Genomic DNA, 17,211 nt, shown 5'->3' with positions numbered 1-17,211 from the left:
GATGTGAGTTTCGCGGAGTGCTATAAACAGCGATGGCTATGTATACGTGAATGGACAGTAATTGCCGTTGCTAGATCCCAATTCTTTGCATTTAACTGAGTTACATAAACTACTTTGTTTTAAAGTTTTTATCTTTTTTGTATCTTGATGGATAGCACGCGCTTTAAAAGAATGGCTGTCGCCGCGGAGACTTCCAGACTGTTTACTGCATGTGGTACGGTTTTCACAAGAACTGTGAATCTGCATGAGTGATTGTTAAAAGCGGGTGGCCTGTAGTTTCGAAATCAGCGTATTAAAGTGAATGCTACACTATTTTTAACCCTTACGGGAGACTGCTTGTTTTGAGAAACGTTATTGTCATGCAACTTTGAATATATGCAGCAGTGACAATATTACCGCCTGGAGAAACGTGTTTCAAGCTGTGGGACACATTCGCTGCTGACAGAGCTACTGTAATTACGCTGCCACCACTGACAAGCCACCGTCGACGTCACAACGCACAGATGTCGCAAAGGTAAGCCGTAATGCGTATTGTTCTTCCTTTATAAACACTAAAGGCATTTTAAACCGTTCAAAATATAATTTTTCTCTTGTGACAAACATTTCTTAATACTTGCTTTCCTTAAATAATGTAACTTATCTAAAATCGCTCGCAGTCAATGCTGACATTGTTGATTCTACCATAAATAGTAGTCATTACTGTTTGCTGCTTCCCTCTTTCTTCTCATTTTATTGTAGCTGTAGTTGCACCTTTCTTAACATATCTTTTGGAGGGATGTGTTTTTATGAATGTGTGCAGTGTTTCGTCAGATGCACTTCCGTGTTTTGTTGTGGTACGTAGCGTTCCGCGTAATATGTAGTACCACCATTAGATTCGGAGCGTCATAACAAGGCAGCTCATTCGCTACTGGTGCAATTCACGCCACTGTGCGGAGCTCTGAATCTGGTACGTTAAATGTGTTTATATTCAGTAGTACCTTGTAACATTGCCGTATACTTATGACCAAGAGCGAGTTTGTTTCGCTGTTCATTTATAAGTGAACCACATTATAGCGTGCTTCAGCAAGTGCTAAGAAATTATCTACAGGTTTTTTTGTATGTTATGTTCCTTTTGTAGGTTGTTACCAAATTATGACGTGGTTACTTCACTTAACATTTAAAGAAAAACGGCTTCTTTCTAGTTTAAACAACAAAAATTCTGAGTCGGAATTACGAGAAGTGGATTCAGAATTATTTTCTTCACAGGATGAGTTGTTCCAAATAGCACTCAACGTTCGAAGTTCTCCATGCAAGCACAAATTTAGGTGATCTCTCAAAATCCAAGCGTTTGATACGTTTCGTAGTCGCTGCTGACTCCCTACTTTGTAAACGCTCACGATACTATGTTGTGGCAAATAATAGATATTTAGGACTTTGTTCCTCCATGAGATCTCGAGAACCTTATTGTTACAGCAAAGCTGAAAACTGATCCCCTGAGTTTTTCTCATAAGGAGCGTATTTATGTTTCAATGCCGTAAAAACCTATACTCATTACGCAGCCCTGATGTTTGCTAAACATTAAACTTTCTGTTAGGAATCAATCGTTCTGACCTGTTTTCCTGAACCCGCTCTGCTCTACTCTAGCTATCCTGGACGTGATTTGAGCATCCAACGTCTGACGGGGCAGGGAGGGTGTTCTATGGTACTGGACTGCAGGGCTAAATTGATGAGTCTGGAATGTCGTCACAGGTTGTCACAAGCTCAGTTGTATGTCTAAATGAAGCCACACTCGCATATAGAGAATATTCCTTGGTTGCTGGGCCAGCAGTCTCTTCTTCATAAATGGGCAGTTTACCAGAACAAGGGGCTTGAAGGTTCTGGAGATACTAAATGCGACTAAAGATAAGGCTGGAATATCTTGTGACATGAGTTTTCATCTGTGGGTATCTAACTTGCAGTCTTGATAAAGGAGCTACTAATGATCGTAGATGATGCGGTTGGCCGTAATAAGAACGTCAAGCCAGAAGACTACAGTGTTTAGCGAGAAGACCATCAGAGGATCTATAATTGGTGGAGAGACTGGCAGTTGACCCCGGCAGTAAATAAATACAACGTAGTGTGCATAACTAAGCATGGAAATACACTACTGTGTGGTTACTTTATTCGCGACAAACATACTACTGCAGAATACTTAGGACTTATCAGCCGAAGCTACATGGAGTGAAGGGATCACATAAAAGAAATTTTAGAAAAGTCAAGTCTTATTGAATCTTCAATCTTCTGGCCGGTTAGATGCGGCCAGTTAGCAATTCCTCTCTTGTTCCAGCCTCTTCATCTCAGAGTATCACTTACAACGGACGTTATTAATTATCTAATGGATGTATTTCAATAACTGTCTACCTCTACAGTTTTACCCTCTGCAGCTTCCTCTAGTAACATGGAAGCTATTCTCTGATGTCGTAATACATATCCTATCACCGTGTTCTTCCTTCTTGCTAAAGTTTTCCACATATTCCTTTCCTTTCAGATTCTGTGCAGAACCTCCTCATTCCTTATCCGATCAGTCCACCTAATTTTCTACATTCGTTTGTAGTACAACATCTCGAATGCTTCTATTCTCTTTTTTTCTATTTTTCACACAGTCCGTATTTCATTGCCATACTCCAAACGGGCATTCTCAGAAGTTTCTTCCTCAAGTTACGACCTATCTTGGATACTACTAGACTTCCCTTGGACGGGAATGAGCTTTCTGCCAGTGCTAAACTGCTTTTCCATTTCCTGTTTGCCCCATGCGTCATGTTATTTTACTGCCTAGGTGGCAGAATTCCTTAACTTCATGTACTCCGTGACCATCTATCCTAATGTCAGTTTCTCGCTGTTCTCATTGCTGCTACTTCCCTTATTTTCCTCTTTCTTCGATTTACTCTCAATCCATAATCTGAACTCAGTGGACTGTTCATTCCATTCAGCAGATCCTGTAATTCTTCTTCACTCTCACTGAGGGTACAATGTCATTAGCAAATTTCACCACTTATATCCTTTCAACTTGAATTTTAATTCCACTCCTGAACCTTTCTTTTATTCCCATCATTGTTTCTTCGATGTATAGACTGAAAAGTAAGGTACATCTCCGTATTGCACCAGTTTTAATGTGAGTACTTCGTTCTTTATCTTACACTCTTGTTATTCCCTCTCGGCTATTCTACATGTCCTACATTAGCCGTCTCTCCCGATAGCTTACCCATCTTTTCCTCAGAATTTGAAAACGTTGCCAAATATAACACTGTCGAACGCTTTTTCCGGGTCGACAAATCCTATGAACGCGTCTTGATTTTACTTTAGTCTTTCTTCGATTTTCGTCAGAACTGCCCCTCTGGTGTTGCTACGCAGCTCACACATGCTACACGCCAAAGTGAATAGTCAGTTTGTTGCACTTCTCAAAATGATTTTAGAAATTCTGATGGAATATCATTCATCCCTTTGGCCTTATTTGACCTTAAGTCTTCGTGTGTTCTTTCAAATTCTGATTCTAAACCTGGATCTTATATCTTTTCTACATCGATTTCCGTTTGTTCTTCTATCATATCAGACAAGTGCAGAGACCTCTAATGCACATTCCACCTACCTGCTGTCTTTTTCGCATTTAGCTGTAAATTCCCGTTGCGTTACTAATTTTACCACCGTTGCTTGTCTGTATTCTTGCATTTCTCTGAACATTTTTGTACTTCCCTCTTTCAGCAATCAGATAAAGTAGTTTTTCTGCTAGCCATAGTTTCTTCGCAATTACCTTTTTTATATCCATGTTTTTATTTCCAACTTCTTTGATTGCCCATTTTAGGGATGTCCATTCCTCTTCATCTCAACTGCCTATGAAGCTATTCCCTATCGCCTTGTCACCATTTCTTAGAGAACTTCATCATATCTCTTCATTCACTAGTACCTCCGTAACCCACTTCTTTGCATGTTGATTCCTACTGACTAGTCCCTTAAACTTCTTCTCACTCCTCATCACTACTAAATTGTGATCTGAGCCTATAACTGCTCCTGGGTACGCTTTACGATCCAGTATCTGATTTCGGTATCCCTTCCTGACAGTGATGTAATCTAACTGAAGTCTTCCATATCTACCGACCTTTTCCAAGTAAACCTCTTCCTCTTGTTACCCTCGAACGGAGTATTCGCTATTACTAGCAGAAATTTATTGCAGAAGTCAATTAGTCTTTCGCCTCTCTCATTCCTAGTAAGAAGCCCATCTTCTCCCGTACATGTTTCCTCCACTCCTTCCACTAGAACCACATTCTAGTTCCCCATACCTAGCAGACTTTCATCTCTCTCCTCACGTAACGAATTACCCATTCAGCATTGTCATACACCGGTATTTTCTCTGCCTCTTCGCCTTAAGCCCTGCGATGTCGGCAGATGTACTTGAACTATTGTAGTCGGTGCTGGTTTGCTGTCGATTGTGATGGGAACAGTCGTATCACTGAACTGTTCACAGTAATACAATCTCTGCCCTACCTTGTCATTCATAGCGAGTCCTACTCCCGTTATAGCATTGGCTGCCGCTGTTGATACTACACTTACTCACCTACACTTACTCACCTAACCGCTGTTGATACTACTCTTACTCACCTAACCAGAAATCCTAGTCTTCTTTCCATTTCACTTCACCGACCTACACCATATCGAGATTGAGTCATTGCATTTCCTTTTTCAGATTTTCTTGCTTCTATATCGCCTTAAAATTTCTGATATTGCACTCCGAGATTCGAAGAACGTTATTCTTTCGCTCGCTATTCAGTCTCTCTCCAAGGTCACCTCCTCCTTGGCAGTCCCCTTCCGGAGATCCGAAGGGGGGACTATTCCGGAATCTTTAGCCAATGGAGGGATCATGATGACATTTTTCAGTTACAAGCCACATGTTTATGGATACACATTACGTGTCTTTAATGCAGTGGTTTCCATTGCCTTCTGCATCCTCGTGCCGTTGATCATTGCCGATTCTGCCACCTTTAGTAGCAGTTTCCCACCCCAAAGGCATGAGAGTGCCCTGAACCTCTGTCCGTTCCTCCGCCCTCTTTGAGAATGTCGTTACCATAATGAAGCTAATACCGGAAGTCTTCGGTTGTCAAAACAGATGTTTTTTATTCAAAATTTGAGGTGGCTGAGTTCAACCACGGGACGGAGGACGTATTAATAACATAAAAGACGATACCCCTAGACCACGGCTTCACGAAACATAATCGTTCCACGAAGTACCTGAAATGCATTCGCATTTGCGAATACGAACAACCATCAGCTATATAATGGAATGATGGCAATGAAAATTTGTGCCGGGCCAGGAGCCAGACCCGTATTTTTGGCCTTGCGCGAGCGGTCTCTTACCCGCTTTGGCCAAATCCAAATTTCCATATGTTTTCATTCCTGAGTCACAACCTGTACTCATGCATAGGTTGTGTGATTTCTGGACAGGGTACGACATTTTATTTGAAAGTCGTTTGCTCCGTATCGTCGCTTAAATACAACATTCCAATGTGCGTATTGTTAAGAAGTACGATGCTTTCACTTACGATGTGGCATACAAAGCACTTGTTCGGTCGATTATTGAGTCCGGGTGCTTTACCTAGTAGAAAAGATTACGACTGAGGGCACGTTTCATCCTGAGATGGTTGCGTCGGCGTGTAAATATGACGGAGATACCGAATAATTTACAGTTACAGACCTAAGAGGAAGGCATGGTGCTTATTGAGAGTACTATTGACATTCTAAATGAATGCCATCGATAGTCTCCTTTCCCATGCGTCATTCGGCAAATGAAGAAGGAAGAGGGGAGCAGATAGCTGCAGCACAAGTACCAACGCCGCACACTGCAAGGTGGCTTTCGGGACATAAAGGGAAATGTAGAAATTACGGAGAGGCGTGTGTAAGTGATGCCTAGGGGAAATGAGGACTATGACGGATCGCGAGTCAGAGTGTTACAGTAAAAACATCGTCTAAATTACGCGGAGGGGGGGGGGGGGGGGGGAGGGCGCAACTAGTTTCTGCTGCCCTGAAATGCGGCCCTCGCTCTTCAGGTGAATTCTAACTAGAACTTGGTGTGTGGGAGTCTCTGATGGCAGACCGTGCAAAACGCACAGTGTGGTTTCCGAAAGTGCGGAGCAATATCCAGACGTATTGAACCCACACTGGAACACATTCCAATTCAGCTTAAGAACGGCACCTACGTCACATGAACGTTGGCTCTGGATTCAGTACGAAGTGAGCATCATGGTAGTCTGTAGACGGGAATAATTATGCACACTGATACACTTTTAAAATGAAACAATGCCTGGACGACGTCAAACGTACAAATTACCCTGATAAAAATTGCCAGCGAAGGCTCTATACCGTGTCTTTGGCAAAGCGAGATTTTAGTCTACTATTTTACATTTCAAGAGCCGGCCGCGGTGGTCTCGTGGTTCTAGGCGCGCAGTCCGGAACCATGCGACTGCTACGGTCGCAGGTTCGAATCCTGCCTCGATCATGGATGTAGGTGATGTCCTTAGGTTAGTTAGGTTTAAGTAGTTCTAAGTTCTAGGGGACTTATGACCACAGCAGTTGAGTCCCATAGTGCTCAGAGCCATTTGAACCATTTTTTTTTTTAATTTCAAGAACTCGTATTTAGTTCGCGCCGCCCAGCTCTTGCCTTCAGCTGCTGCTGCAGCTTGCTGAGGTCGCATTTGAAGAGGTCACGGTGCACATGACGTATGAACAAGGCGGATCGTTTCTGAGCGTTCGGCAACAAGACGAAGACTACGCCAACATGTAGGGCGTTGGATGCCAACGTTCCATGTGTAGGAGGTGGAAGGCTACACGAACCACAGACATAGAAAGTGGTAACGATCTTGCTTTAAAGGCAAAAACATTTTTTTGTTTGTATCTCTCAGTACCATCGCATAACTTTCTCGGGTGGATCAGACTTTGGTATTCATGGAACGTATGAATGTTGGGATCTCCGGCTAACACTTTGCATTTGGAAACACATTACAGAATTTGCTGGAAAAACTCTCATTAGCGCAGCCTCCGTTAAGGGATAGCACTGTACATGATCCTGGTTCGATTCGCAGCTAGGTTGGGGATTTTTCTCTGCCCGGAGACTGGTTGTTTGTGTTATCCTCATCGTTTCATCATCATCATCGTCATTCATGACAGTGGCTAGATTGGACTGTGTAAAAGTTGGGACTTTGTACGGGCGATGATGACCGTGCAGTTGAGCGCCCACAAGCCAAACATCATCACTGTACAGGATGCTCGTCTAGGGTTGGATCATTCAAGGTATTATGTGTCGTGCCACTGCAGATAGATAATATGATTTCCAAGTCTTAATCAAAAAGTTCCCCGAGATTTAACCCAATCCATTACACCACTAAAATCATTGAGCTCAGTGTCGATGTGCACTTCAACTTACGATGAAAGAGGAGATCATCTGAAACTGAGTCACTGACAACTCGGCCGTCTCTTGTGTGTCCTACGAGCTCAGTTACTCACAATATGGCCAGATGGGTATAGTATCTATACTCGACACAATGCTGATATTTCCACCAAGTTATATCTTTTACGGGAAAGAACATAGAATTTTACATACACGAGTAGTAAATTTTAATTTTCGAATGAATCATGCGACTTGACAAGGGTACATCTTTCACATGCTCGTGCTTAATACGTAAGGTTGCCTTTTACAACTAACTTTAGATTCAAAGTTCTCATTTACCCTACACAATTGTTCACTGTGACTTCTACTGGTCACAAGACAAATATCCACACGACTGTCAAGCTTGTCCCATACTTTGGTGAGCTTTCCGATGGTCACTCCATTCGCCACTCTTGGTCTTCGACGTAGCAGATCACCCAGATTGTTAGTGGGCGAGGCACACTGACGGGTTCTTTCACAAAAATAAAAAATCACATTCCTGCAGATAGGGCCACATTGGATGCCAGTGGCGCAATGCGAGATCCATCCGCTTCCTTTCACTATAGCGATCTGAAAGTAACGCATAACGACTTTACTACTAAAACGTTAAATAGATAAAAAAACAAAAAGACCGCAAATGAACATACATCATTCATCTACATTTCTACATAATCACCAACGTTCTCAACACGTTTATCCCATCATAGTATCACTTTTAATACGTCCTTTTCCTAGAAAACCGTTTGTTTGGAGTAAAGCCATCTATGCACTGTTGATTTCACTTCCGCATCCGTCGCAGAGCGTTGGCCGGCCAGGAATATCTTCATGGGATCAAGTATATGAATGTCCGACGGTGCAAGGTCCGGATTGTACGGTGGATGCTGGAGCGAACAGGAGCAGCGGCATGAGGGCAAGCATTGTCTTGAACAAGTTAAACAGTATCTGCATTAGCATTGTGGCGTTTGTCACGAAGGGCGCCATGCAACTTCACCAGACTTTTAAAGTGGGCTGCAGCATTCAGAGTGGTCCCATGTCCAGCAAAGTCCACCAATAACACACCATGCATATGCCACAAAACTCTCTCCGGCACTCTCCTAGCAGACCGAGTAGCTCTATATGATTTTCGTACTGGAAACCAGCACGTTTCCACCACACAGAGACCTGCTTGGTTTCGGACGTGTAGCTTTGCGCCCGTGTCTCATCACCTGGGACGATTCCTATTAGAAAGTCATGACCTTCCACGACAGAGCGCGTTAACTGATCCGAACTTGTCATCAGTTGCTGGCCCTTGGGGTTGTCTATCATGTCCGTACGCAACTAGCGACCATTAACGTCACGAAATTTTAACGGGTCATCAACAATATCGAACACCGCACCATAGTAAATGTTGAACTGCTGCGATAAGGTTCACAACTGCAGACGCCGGTGGTTCAAAATTGCTCCTCAATGGCTCCGACGTTGTGTGGCGCTGTAGCTGTTACCGGCCGTCCGAAGCGTGGAGCATCACAAAGGTTCGCAGCGCCCTCTTGGAAGAATGCACATCACCTGGTGAAATTACTACAGTCGTCCCCATACGTGCCACTCGTGCACCTGTGAGTTTATGTTTTTTAGCCCACAAATATGGAACTGTACCTCAGAGATCTTGAGAAGATGGGTGAATTTTTTGCGGCGTACTTCATGCTTCTCCCACTAGAGCTACGAATTAAAACAGATCTGTAGCACAAACTTCAAACTATATCATTGTCAAATTTCAACATTCCAGCTACAATACCAAGGGACAAAATAATTATTGTGCTTTACCTTCCGTTCGTCCCTCGTACAGTGGCAGACTCAAGGTGATGATCATGCCGCCCAGATGGAACTCTGCTGGACTTGTTGAAACGGAGAACGCAAAACGAATTTTGGCGCTTTATCGCTATTTGTCCTTGACACGCACACACGGCAATGAACGGAATGATTGAGCGAGCTAGCTGCATTACCGTGACCTGCGTTAACAGGTAGCATACAACTGACGCCGTGGTAAACTTTTAATTTCGATGTGAGAGTTAATATTCACATAAGCTTTTATCATCATTCATGTCCATGATATTGTCTTCTGAAATCGGAAGAATCTTTTTGAAACTCCCTGTATATTATGCCGAACGGCGTATGGACGTTTCCTCATAATTTCATAACGTGAACTTCTCTACGGTGCCGTTTCTAAACTTGCATGTCAGTCTTTCGCTGAGTGCAGTCTACGACCTGTCTAGTTCTCTTCTCGTGGAGGAAGCTTTTATCTGTGAAACAGTACCCAGAGATTTGGAGGACTTTGAACTTAATTTAAAGTTGGCTACCTACTGTTGGGATGCTGCACGTTTCAGTTAGCCTGCTTAGCATCTAGGCATCTAGTAGTTGGGCAGCCTGATATTAAATTAACGCGCGCCTTTGAGGACAGGTCACAGTACCTTTACACTGGGGGTAGCGGTTCTCCCGTGACGCAGCTCCCACTGGAAATTATGTGCCGCAGCCGAAAGCGTTATTCTGCAGGTGGAGAGGGCGCGGGAGGGGAAGGGGGAAGGCGTTGTGGCTGAGAAAGGCGCCCATTGTGTCCGCTCTGGGCTGCTGTTTACCGTGGCCAGCACCCGGCCAACTGGGGCCGAAGCGGCGGCGGAACGGAGTCGTGTTTGTGAGGGAGCTAAACGCCGCTCGGTCCCGTTGTTTGTGGTCGCTACCTGCGGCTCTCTGCCCCCTCCCCCCTGCCCCTCCCTCTAACACCATAATTTCCCCCCCCCCCTCTCTCTCTCTGGTTTGCTGTATGGCATCGCCAGCTAACGTGTAGGGATGGTATCTTGATTGACTTCCTTGCGTCATTTTGGTGTGTGTAAGAGTTTACATATGTGTGTGTGTGTGTGTGTAACGAAATCGGGGGTCTGTTTGCTGTTTCCAGTGTAGGTACCATTTAAAACGTTTACCCGTAATGTTCACAGCCCTAACAAAGAAGTGAATGACCCAGAAAGGGAGGAGGAATCGAAACGAAACTTCGATGGTTGTCAAGGTATGTCATGTTGTCTCAGAGATTGAAGAATCGAGACATATTTACAAAGAACGTGGCCATATCAGTTCACTTATCAGTATGACGCAGCACCCCCTCTGGCCTCGATACATTCCCTCATTCTGTTGGAAGAAGTGGTGTAAAACTGTATGTCCCCTCCTGAGACAAGCTTAACCGAACCTGTTGGTCTTCGATACGATAAATACTGGCACTGGAACGGTTTTTTACTTCGGAGCTGGCCCCAAATATGTTCTATGCGTGACAATCTGAGGATCTTGCTTGTCACAGAAGTACCTCGACATCACACCGTTGCTTCATAGAGGCATACAACCGTCGAGCATCATGTGCATTAGCGCCGGACAGTCCATAAACAAAAACCGTATCTCGTTGTTCTTCAAACGAATACTTTGCCACCATCCTTTCTGTGTGAATAAATCACAGGTGACGAGTGTGTGCTCCAAAGCGAAGCTTGCTTGTGAATGCCACTGACGTGAGGTGGAGACAAACAGCAAGACCTATTTGACACATGTGCGTATCACGTTGAGGCAGTGACTGGACAAGGGACGTTTCTATGTGTTAACTGACAAACATAATCAACTGACGAGCGGCAACAGGGCAGTCCCATGGCCAATCGAAGAGCATGGTGCCAAGTTTCCGTAGTTTATAAATTGTGCGTTGTCGACCTACACAAATGGTTCAAATGGCTCTGAGCACTATGGGACTCAACTGCTGTGGTCATCAGTCCCCTAGAACTTAGAGCTACTTAAACCTAACTAACCTAAGGACATCACACACATCCATGTCCGAGGCAGGATTCGAACCTGCAACCGTAGCAGTCGCACGGCTCCGGACTGCGCGCCTACAACCGCGAGACCACCGCGGCCGGCCGACCTACACAAAATTAGTAATTTTGGTTCCTATTGGCAAAAGCTTTCCAGGGTTAAAATTTCGTAACACAATTTTTCTCGACCCTTTATACGTAGAATGTCTAAAGCTTATGGTGAAGACTGTATGAATCGTGCATATTTTTACAAGTGAGTAGAACAGTTCAAAAATGGCCACGACTCAGTGACTGACGAATACCTTTCTGGCCAACCAGTTGCAGTTTCAACTCCCTCACTTGGAAGTCAAATTGGTGATATTATTCGTGCCGACCGCTGTGTGACTGTGGAAATTGTAGTTGACAGGGTTCAAGTTAGTACTGGTACAGTTCATAACATTATCTGTAACAAGCAGAAGTACCACAAAACATCTGCAAATGGGCCTCAAAGGAGTTGACGTGCTACCCAAGGAAACAAGGTTGAGAGAGCGCACAGAGCTAAAGGAATGCTATGAACGTGAAGATGAGCACTTCCTCAACAAAATTTTAACTTGTGATGAAACTTGGGTTCACTACTATGAGTCAGAATCGAAAGGACAAAGCATGGAGAGGAAGCACACCAAATCACCTGTCAAGAAAAAAATCAAAACCCAAGCATAAGCAGGAAAAATCATGTGTTTTGGGATGCTGAAGGTGCAGTTTTTTTGTAATTTTCTCGAAGAGCAGCGTACAATGAACTGCCAGTACCTTTCGGATTTGCTTTTAAACAAGGTGAAGCCAGCCATGACAGAGAGGTATCGTGGATCTCAGATGAGAGGTGTGATTCTCCATCAAGACAATGCACGTCCTCATATGACTGAAGTAACCCGTGAAACCATCTACAAAATGGACTGGGAAGTATTGCCTCATTCCCTTACAATCCTGATTTTACACCTAGTGATTTCCATTTCTTTGGTGCAATGGCATTAGATGGAAAGGGATTCCAGCACAATGACGACATAAAAAAGTTGGTGGAAAATTGGTTCAAACATCAAGATATAGAGTTCTTTGCAGCCAGAATAAAAAAAGCTTGTAGCCCGTTGGAATACGGGCATAAATGTTCAAGGGTATTACGTTGAAAAGCAGGAAAAATATTGTCTTGTAAAAATAAACGTTTTGTCCTCCTGACCAATTAGTCTCTTTAATTCTTGAATGACCCTCGTATGTATCTTAACAACTGTAGTTGAAAGGAAAGGGCGGGAAATGTGCAGAAGCAGTATGCCAGACAATTTACATGGGAGGGAATAATGGCCCAGCACAAACACACGTCCATATTGAATCTTCTCAAATTTTCATGGAAACCACACTCGATCTCAAAGACTGTTCCGCACATAGTGAATATTATTTCGCTATTCAGCCGTCTAGAGGACGACATGATTAAGTCAGCTACATTCCTATATCCCAACCGGTCTCTCCATTCGGAGGGCCCCTGCCACTTGCTGTAAACGTGTATCATTCCCACCACAAGGCCCCGCTGCCACGTACTCCTCCCACACCAAAGAGAATCATCGTAGGAAACCAGCCACATGTATATTAACTTACAATTAAATCTTAAGATTGCAGTCTGAATTGAACAACATTGTAACAATAAGCGAAGTATCAGAAATGCCCCCTTTTGATGGTAGTGCCTAGACATACTATTCCAAGTAAAAAAAAAAAAAAAAAAACTGTTTCATTCCCTTTGCTCGCAGTATTTCACGTCAAATCCATACCTTCCTTACGACTGGACTTAGTCATTTCCTTTGCAGATGTCAGAACACACACAAACTCATACTTCATAAGCCTGATACTCAATGCTCAAGATGAACCTATCATGCATCCCCGACTAAGCCTAGGGCAGAGCCTCGGCGCTTTCAGGGAATCCTAAGAGCTTTCTTATCCCGAAGATGTCGCTCCCATCCGTCGCAGTTCCCACTACGTTGATGTACAGCAGCGGCCTCTACTTATTCGTCCAGTTGTGCAGCTTAGTAGTTGCACCACGGAATCCGGCACGTGACAGCCCCTCTCGGACCATCTTCTCATCACAGATCCAAGGCAGCCTACTGATCAGGTCCTTGGATTGTTTCTCGCGTTGTTTCTGCGTGGCCGTCTTTTCCACAGTAGGTGGATCAACAAAGTGGGCGGCGACAGCACTCTTCAGTGCGCGGTGGTCGGACACGCTTGCTGCCTGAAGGTTGTACGATAGCGAGTCAAGGGACTCTACCCCTACTTCTTCCCTTCAGCAGTTGGCTGTGACATCATACATCTCTTTCCACGACCTTCTACTGCACTGAATACATGGAGGTGAGATAGCTACTTAATACTCGTCGATTTTCCGTCCGCATTCCTAGTGGGTTGCGATGTCGAAGGCTGCTTCTCTGTGTCTACCTTCTGCTTCGTCTGCCCGTTTCAGCCCATTCTGTGGCGCGAGAACACCACGATTTTGCTGTGTCGTAATAACGATGCACGACAGCTTGCACAGCGTCACGCCACAGTAGGAGGAAGGCTTCATATCTCTTCCTCTACCTCAGCACAGGTAGCACGCTGTACCAGTGATGCGCAATCCACACGTTCATCAGGGTACTGTTGGTCCAGATTTTCCAACTCCTCAACGGCGATTCGGCCTTGATCCCTCAGAGTGGTTGGTGGATCACGTCGTCCATGAACAGCCCTTTTCAGTCTGTCCCCCGCATGATCGATGGTGTCCATGTCTGGAGAACATGCTGGTCACTCTAGTCGAGCGATGTCGTTATCCTGAAGGAAGTCATTCATAAGATGTGCACGATGGGGGCGGGAATTGTCGTCCATGAAGACGAATGCCTCGCCAGTGTGCTGCCGATATGGTGGTACTATCGGTCGGAGGATGGCATTCACGTATCGTACAGCCGTTACGGCGCCTTCCATTACCACGAGCGGCGTACGTCGGCCCCACATAATGCCATCCCAAAACAACAGGGAACCTCCGCCATGCTGAACTCGCTGGATAGCGTGTCTAAGGCATTCGATCTGCCCGGGTTGCCTCCAAACTCGTCTCCGAAGATTCTCTGGTTCAGGGCATAGGCGACACTCATCGGTGAAGAGAAAGTGATGACAATGTGGAGCGGTCCATTCGGCATGTTGTTATGCACGTCTGTACCTCGCTGCATGGTGTCGTGGTTGCAAATATGGACCTCGCCATGTACGTCGGGAGAGAAGTTGCGCATTATGCAGCATATTACGCACAGTTTGAGTTATAACACGACGTCCTGTGGCTCCACGAAAAGCATTATTCAACATGGTGGCTTTGCTGTCAGGGTTCCTCCGAGCCATAATCTGCAGGTAGCGATCTTCCACTGCAGTAGTAGCCCTTGGCCGTCCTGCGCGAGGCATATCATCGACAGTTCCTGTCTCTTTGCATCTCCTCCATGTCCGAACAACATCGCTTTGGTTCATCCGAGACACCGGGACACTTCCTTGTTGAGAGCCCTTCCTGGCACAAAGTAACAATGCGGACGCTGTGGAACCACGTTATGGTCAATAACGCGCCTAGACATGGTTGAACTGGAATGACTGTAACTGATCGGCTGTCGGATCCCCTCCGTCTAATAGGCGCTGCTCGTGCGTGGTTGTTTACATATTTGGGCAGGATTAGTGACATAGCTGAACAGTCAAAGGGACTGTGTGTGTATGATACAATATCCACAGTTAACGTCTATCTTCAGAAGTTCTGGGAAATGGGGTGGGCAAAACTTTTTTTGGTGTATGTATTTGCACACCAGTGTAGTAGCAACAGATGTCTGTATTTAGTCAATCACACAAGTAATTAATCTGTAAAGTAATAATACAAAACAGTTCATATAGTTTTAGAAAATCTATGGCTAGTTCTACGTAATCTCTGTCCACCTTTAGTCTAATATTGAACTTTCCTGTGGAGATGTTACTGTAAGTTAGTGAAAGCGGCTAGGGCTAAAAAATCTTGGTTAGTGTAAGTGACATAATTTCCAAGTGTCTTCATAAGACTTATGTTCTGGTAGGCTGTCAGAGATAGTTCGTTGTAGCCTTGCTTCTGTGATTTTCTTGCCAACGTGTCCCTCCAGCAGCGATATCCTTAAGACAGCCCTCTCCCGTATTGTGGCACGTGCTCAAGCCTAATTAGCTGAGCCCCCTGAGGTCACAAACCCCTACAAAATATTGACTTATGGCAGAGAGAGTGACCGTGACCCAGCGACTTTCTGCTCAAAAGTTAAGGTTACTCTGAACGTAAATATCAGTCATAGTGCTAAAACGGAAGAACAGAATGAATATCCAGTAGCATCATTGGTTCACGAGTCGCGTAAATTTACAGTTCTCCTCAAGATATGTTTTAAATATGTGTTAACAATCAATTTAGGCAGTATTGTATCATATATAAGTCAATTAGCAACTATTGTAAGCTATCTATTGAAGATTCCACTTTTATTCGCGTATTTTTTGGAAAAATAAAACGTTTCATAGGCCATAATTTAGGTCTTGGTTTTCTTAACGTTATGCTATAGTGTAAGATACATGATTAATTCAATAAAGCACAGTTTTTATTCTTACACGCTGTCCATATGACTCTCTAGTAAGGAACCAAAGTGAAAAAAGTTCGGAAACAAGTGAAAAGTTCGTATATTGTACACTCATCTCTTTGTTTACTCTTGTTCCGTCACATAAACAATACAGATTTATCGTTTCTATTTCCCTGTAAGTTATGAATTACTATCCGAACTTTTAGCTGAAGCTTTCCAAATAAATGTTGTCTATTAAGTGAGCAATCTAGAATGTTAATCTTGTTTAATTTTGGCTAAAGCTAAAATTTATTTGCCACGAGTGTGAAGTGTATAACTTGCCGTAGGATTGCTAGTTCCAGATTTTGGTGTGAGAGTTGTTGCAGTTTCTTTCATGTGGGGTGACTTTAATGGCCAGGGAATTGGCGTAATAAACAGAGCTTATTTGTTTTGTAGGATTTGCTGCAGAGATAAAAGATAAGAGATAATAAGATAGTGGAAGAGCAGAAGAAGTATGCTGCCCTTCGGGTGGAAGTAAATTACGGAAAACAAGTTTAGAAAGGTTAGCACGGGAGAATGGAAAAGATACGTTTGACGTGACAACAGACTATAGAAGAAACAGGAATAAAACTTCCACATGTGGATAACATGTTTGATCCGTTGTTAAAGTTGGAAACTGATGAGCCACAAACATATGTAGGAGCAGACAGGATCCTACAAATTTTCAAAAAGTGTTTGAGATGTAAGAAGTCTGGAAAAGTTGTGAAGAAATTGAAAGTTTGTTGTTAGCTAGTTCGCGTTGCAGAGGTATTGGTGGCGAACTGTTTCAAAACGAACTACCGTGAGGTTACTATGTCACAACTTTCTTTAAACTAGTGTAAGACTGGGTCAGGTGATTGAGGATGTTTGTTCACTTTGCAAAGACTTCACAAAGACACCGCGGTAACACTGGATGGGGTGTGCAACATCACAGACAGGAACACTAATTATTCAATTAAGAGTGACCTGATAAAGATACCTTCAGCAATGAGACATACTGGTGTTGCGTTTGTGTCTGTTCTGAGGCAAAATGACTGACCACATTTAAACTCTTCTATTAGGAGCGTTAATTTGGAATTGGAACGACTGCTTTGATCATGTATGGGTCTCACATTGGTGTGGTTCCTGTTAACTACCTGTAGGTGAGACTATATTAGACGTGGCCTTTACCTCAATATGAAAGGGAAAGGAAAAGTTGGGCTCAAAGCAAATATCAAATATCTTAAGGTGGGGGGGAGGGGGGGAGGGGGGGAGGGGGGGGGGGGGTTCACTACCATATGTGGCAAAGTACCAGTGGTTACAAGTGACAGAACTGCCGATTTTTAGTGTAGATAGGGCAGAATCAAAAGATCTTCAGAGACAGATA

Source organism: Schistocerca gregaria, chromosome 7 (genome assembly GCF_023897955.1).
Source record: "Schistocerca gregaria isolate iqSchGreg1 chromosome 7, iqSchGreg1.2, whole genome shotgun sequence".
NCBI lineage: Eukaryota > Metazoa > Arthropoda > Insecta > Orthoptera > Acrididae > Schistocerca > Schistocerca gregaria.
Note: the sequence above shows the minus strand (reverse complement) of the source record.